Source organism: Brachyhypopomus gauderio, chromosome 11, assembly GCF_052324685.1.
Source record: "Brachyhypopomus gauderio isolate BG-103 chromosome 11, BGAUD_0.2, whole genome shotgun sequence".
In the NCBI taxonomy this organism is placed as follows: Eukaryota; Metazoa; Chordata; class Actinopteri; order Gymnotiformes; family Hypopomidae; genus Brachyhypopomus; species Brachyhypopomus gauderio.
The window spans coordinates 15,567,624-15,573,643 of record NC_135221.1 but is presented as its reverse complement, the minus strand read 5'-3'; positions in this window follow the sequence as shown (position 1 = coordinate 15,573,643).

Genomic DNA, 6,020 nt, shown 5'->3' with positions numbered 1-6,020 from the left:
CTCTGCAGTTTAGTGGCAGCACGCAGTTCCCCTAAACACTTCATCGGACTACAAAAGCGCGCTCCTGGAAAACACCACAGAACCGCACATGGGACAAAAGATGTAGATTGTGTAGAAAGAGTGCTTAATCAATACTAACATTAAACCGATGAAAGTTTTAAAAACGATACAGGATAATGATCAATCTGTGTCTGTTATTTGACATGCAACGTTGTTTACAAGAATTTTAGTCTTAAGAATTTTGAAACATGACATGAGCATTTCATCACCTGTTATAATATGCAACATATGTTAATTTAGTTCAGACTTTCTCAAGAAGGCTCATCCAAGCTCTATGATGTAAATTGAGCACGTGAGAAAGAGGACTGTGAGAAAGAGGACTTCCATGTTCCTGCTTCTTTCCTGTCTTTATCTGTGGGACGGGACCTCCACTCCTATCCAGCCCTTGAGTGTCTGGGCAGAGGGCCTCTAGACTATAGCCTCCAGAATGTAAACCTCAAATGTACAACCACAAAGGTAAATATTCATATAAATTTGTTTCAGCCCACACCCAGTCTCAAAACTTTGTGTTCACACTCTCATATTAAAACACTCTAGCAGCCCCAGTGTCTCACACACACTGACAGAAAAGCACAGACCATAGCAAGCCTCTCCCAAGAAGATCAGCTTTACACACCTCTGTTATAAGTCCCACACAGTCAGGCCTGTGTGTGTGTGTGTGTGTGTGTGTGTGTGTGTGTGTGTTGTGTGTGTGTGTGTGTGTGTGTGTGTGTGTGTGTGTGTGTGTGTGTGTGTGTGTGTGTGTGTGTGAGTGAGTGTGTGTGTGTGAGTGTGAGTGTACGTATGTGTGAGTGAGTGAGTGAGTGAAAGCTCACAAGACATGACTGGTTCATTTAAATAGCTTCACTAAAACCAGAGGGAGAAACAACTTTCCACACTGTAACTTCAGCTCTGTGAAGGAATGTCCTGTTTTAAATGCACAGCTGAGTTTACTAGAGGGTCTTTCCGTATCTGCCTGGTAATATATTCTATATCACTGAACTATTATCCCCTTTGTGAATCAAGGCCTTGTCATAAACGTTGAAAAGCTTCTGTGCTGTGGTGATCTTTAGGGCTATGTTATCAAGAATATTAAGATCCTGGTAGGATCTTCCATGACAAATGCGTCTAGGGTGAAGATCTAGACAAACACAATCCATAAAAAATACCCTTATGAAGAAGAGTACAAGAGTATCAGGTACTATGCCTGGAGTAAAGTTTCCTAGACCTACCCCTGGAGCCAGACCTGTGGGTAGTGTTCATAAGCAAGTGAACAGACGACTTGGCAGGACCTCGTGGGCCCACCAGCCCCCAAGGTCCAGAGTTAGGATACCGTAAAATGCCTATCAGGCACAGGACAGGGGCGGAGGAGCCCTTGGTGTTTCGGATCTTGGCAGCAGAAAGAGGCTCTCGGAATGTGGAATGGAGAACTCACTAGGACGGAAGAAGCTGGACCTGCCATGTGAGTTTGAGAGATACCAGCTATATATGGTTGGGCTCACCTCCACACACAGTGGCTCTGGAATAAAACTCCTCAATAGAGGAGTTTGAGGAGTCCAGGAGTTGCCACCACATGAATCTCCAGTCGGATATGGTCATGCTAAGAAGTCCTTGGTGGGTGACTGTGCAGTTTGAGCTTGTCTCAGTAGTAGTATTTGTCCTCCTTGGAGAAGGAGAATGGGACATTAGAAAGTGGTTGATGCCTCGAGTTTCACGAGTTTTTGTTTTGCTTGGAGACTTCAACACTCAACAACTGGGCAACAACTCCAGGTCTGATCCTGAGTGATGAGATATTATTGGACTTCTATGCTTGCCATGGTTTGTCTATAACCATCATGTTATGAGCAAATTTAAGATTACTTGATATTAGAGCACCTTCGGCCAGTGGTCAGTGATTGACTTCATGGTTGTGTCATCTGACCTGAGGCCATATGTTTTGGACATTCCAGTAAAAGTGGTGCTGAGCTGTCACCTGATCACCATCTGGTGTACTGAGCTTCTGATGGGAAAGATTAGCAGAGGAATCTTTCTGGAGCGATTGCAACTCCCACCTTCGAGTTTCTCACATGTTCCGGAAAGGTGGGGGGCATGGAGTCTGAGTGGACCGAGTTCAAGACGTTCACCATGGAAGCCACTGCTCATAGCTGGTCAAAAGCATGTTGGTGTCTTTTATGGCAGCAAACCAAGACCTTGGTGAGGGACACTGTCAAGCAGAATAAGTATACAATCTAAGCTCAGCTGGAGTGAGAAACCCTAGATTTATTTGAAGGGTACTGGTGGGTGAGGAAGTTTGTGACTTTGGCAATTGTGAAAGCAAAAATACAGGTCTTGGAAGGAGTTTGAAGAGCCATGGAGAACGGCTTTTGGGTGACCTCAGAGAGGTTCTGGAAAACACTTCAATAGTTCAGGAGGGACACACCTTTGAGGAACTCCTTAACTAGACTAACATGTCTATGGAGGAGATAGGAGCACAGTCTACTGGGGAGTCAGATTCCATCTCCATGACTGAAGCTAGGCAACCACGGAGGTAGTTGAAAGGCCTCGCAGTGGCAAGGCACCAAGGATGGATGGGATTTGCCCAGATTTGCTGAAATGCCTCTGCAAAATCTCATGGATTTGGGGAATAGTGCAAAGTGGTGTGATGGTGCTCACATTTAAGTTAAGGGACTGTAGAGTGTGTGCAAACTATAGAGGCATCACACTTGTCAGCCTCCCTGGGAAAGTCTATGCCAGGATACTTGAAAGGAGACTTCCTCCAATTGTTGAGCCCGGGATTCAGGATGAACAAAGCTGATTCCATCCAGGCCATCCTGGCTCTTTACTCTCTCCCAGGTAGTTCAGGGGGCCATTTGCCACTCCAGTGGATCTGTGTTTAGTGAATTTGGAGAAGGTGGGAGGAGCTCCAGGTGTGTGGGGTGTCAGGGCCACTTATGTGGGCCATTCGATCCTTGAATTCTTGGAGTGAGAGCTATATATCCACAATCTCAGTACTACAGGTGTCTCCCCACTTGTTTGTGATATTCATGGACAGAATAGCAAGGTGTAGCCAAGGACAATATGTGAATCAGCATCTCCATGTCTGTAGTTGTGAAGAGGGGGCTGAGATATTGAATGACGCTCATAGCTCATACCAGTCAGTCTTTATCTGCGCCCTCATCTAAGGTCAGGAACTGTGGTCAATGTGAGAAAAAGTGAGAATGCCTAATCCAAACTGTAAAAATGCTTCCTCTGCTGGGTAGCAAGCCTAGCTTTATTGGGTGAGGAGCTTCACTGTCTGTGAAGAGCTCAGAAGAGAGTCTTTAGAGGCTCAGATCAGCTGAGAGGAAGCCTTGAAGAACCATGTCCCACAGGAAGGACAACTTCTTTTGGCTGGCCTTGGAAACACCTGGAGATCCTCAAGGAGGAGCTGGAGGAAGTTCCTGAGGACAGATACACCTGAGCTTTTCTCATCACCCTACTGCCATGAGCCCATGAAATGGCGTAAGAAGAGAATTAAATAAGAAAAACTATTAAAAGAACTGGTGAACTATTATCTGTAGTTCAGACTAGGGGTGACCTGCAATAGTCGCTGATTGAACTATAGTCGACTATACCCCCTAGTCGACAATGAACGTCATAGTCGAATGTACCATTCTAAATGCATGGGGGTGCCCAAGGATACTGCTAAGAATTAGTTGTTACATGGAATGTCTTTGTTTTCGTTATATATAGATCAATGATATAGCCTTTTGTCAAATAAAATCATCCTAATTTCTGTTAATAAATATTTCTAAATTATGTGGCCATCTCATCTCGTCGCAGTGCGTCTCGGTAAGTAGGCCTATAAACATTTTTCGTTGTTTGCTTTTTAAACCCCGTTACTTGAACCTTTACTTCAATTTTTTTTGCTGTTTTGTGGCAATTTTTTAATATTTTCAGGCAGGCATATTTTATTTAAAATATTTTTTACATTTTGTACAGTGCCTGTCTGACAGTTCGATATTGTAACAACTAGGAGAGAGGGCTGAACGCAAGTGCGGACTGAACAATGAATTTAATGACAAAACTGAGACAAACACACAAAGCACACAAAACATAAACCAAGAATAATCAAACACCTAACATATGAACAAAACAACACGAACAGAAATAGCTAGGTGGACAAGGCTAAATAAAAGCAAAGACATCAGCAAGCAAAATCACTAGAGAAACCAAAGTCACACAAAGTACATCTAATAGGGAATACAAAATACAAGGAGTACATACAGACTGGTATTACAGACACAAAGGACCAAGATACCAAATAGCACACAAACAAGACAATAACAATAACCGACAACACAAGAGACTAAACACAAGACTTAAATACACTAACCAACCAAGGGACTCAACAAGACACAGCAGAAAGCAATAACGAGGGGGCAGGGGAGTGAAGACAGACACAACTAGGACATTTCAAAATAAAAGACAAACAGAAGACATGACCGACAGGAGGGAGGCAGGCCTGACAGATATGCACACTGCGCACTGACGGTGACTTTCTTTTGTTAATGTTCTCTAACGTTTCATTAAAAAATAAATAAGTAAATAAATAAAAGCTTAATAAGCCAACCTACCATGTTAATTCATTTATCTGAGTGTTTTAGGTTTTTACTTTGAAGTGGAAAAAAGTCCTGAATGAGAACGGGATCCCGTTTAAGGTGCTCTAGATTGAAAAAAAAACCACGATTCGACTATTAGTCGACTAAAGGGAAAATCTGACGAATCAGATTCAACTATGAAAATCCTTAGTTGAAGACACCTCTAATTCAGACTGATCTGAACTACAGCTCTATAGGCAGCCAGTCAAAAAGAAAATTATATTTACAGACTTCTTAGTCATTTAGTAAGTGCTGTTAATAATATTTTATATTTGATATATTGCTTGAAACAGGTGATTTACAGTAAAAGCGAGTGTTTTTTAATGGGGGGGGGGGGGTCTCTTGATTCCTCTATATGCATGCATGCTTGTGTCTCTTTCACTGTTTGCAGACCATCTCTTCTGGAAGCAGTCCAGTTTCCAGTAATCTATCTGTTTTAGGTGCCCTCTCCTCCCTTTTCCTCTCATCAAACTCCACTGGCTAGAATCCAGTACAACCTCCGATCTTTCACCCCTGACCCTGGTGTTCTGTCCACCACTATCCCACCCTACTCACTCCACACGGCACAGTCCGAAGAGCAAGCTGGACTCTGAGCACAGGCTGCTCCTGGACGCTCCTGACAAACACACAAGCACTCTGCATTTTAGCCATTCAAATGAACAGAGTATAAAAAAAAGAGTGACCAGCAGCAATAGGGGCATGCATGGCTGGAGTGAGCCACTTTTTCAGCCCGGGAGTTTCATGCGCAAATCCGGCCCAAAATTATTTTTCCATCCCAATCGGCCCAAACTAGAGATTGACATGAGCCGGCCCATCGGGAATCCTCCCGAATCTCCCAATTAGCCACTCCGGCTCTGGGGACATGTGCAACTCTACATGTCCAACTCATTTTCACTCTGCTCTGTTTAACTCCCAGTTTCACCATCATGCAAAACAAACCTCAGCTGCAGGAGTATAGAAACCCTGCCTGACACTCAACTCTGTCTGCAGACACTGTACTCATGGATATATGACACCAAATAACGACACGCAGACGCATATATTAACACCACGTGTCCTGGTGGTGATTGAAGACCTCAGAAGTGAATTCCTTCTATATTAGCCTAATGCAGTATTTTTAAAATACTACAGAAGGTTCTCCCCTCCTGGCCAGAACCTCAAGCCGGTGTAAAACCTGAGACAACGAGCTGAGGGAAAAGGTACGGCAGGCCTCCACCTAGCAGTGAGCACCCAGTCGGGAGAGCTGGGCGCGTATCTGAGGTTCACTTGCATGAGCAGGGCTGGTGTTGATGTTCCTGTCTCTGTTCTGTCCTGGAGGTTATGAGGGGAAGCGTGGAGGGTTGAAGATATGCCCAGGCTGAG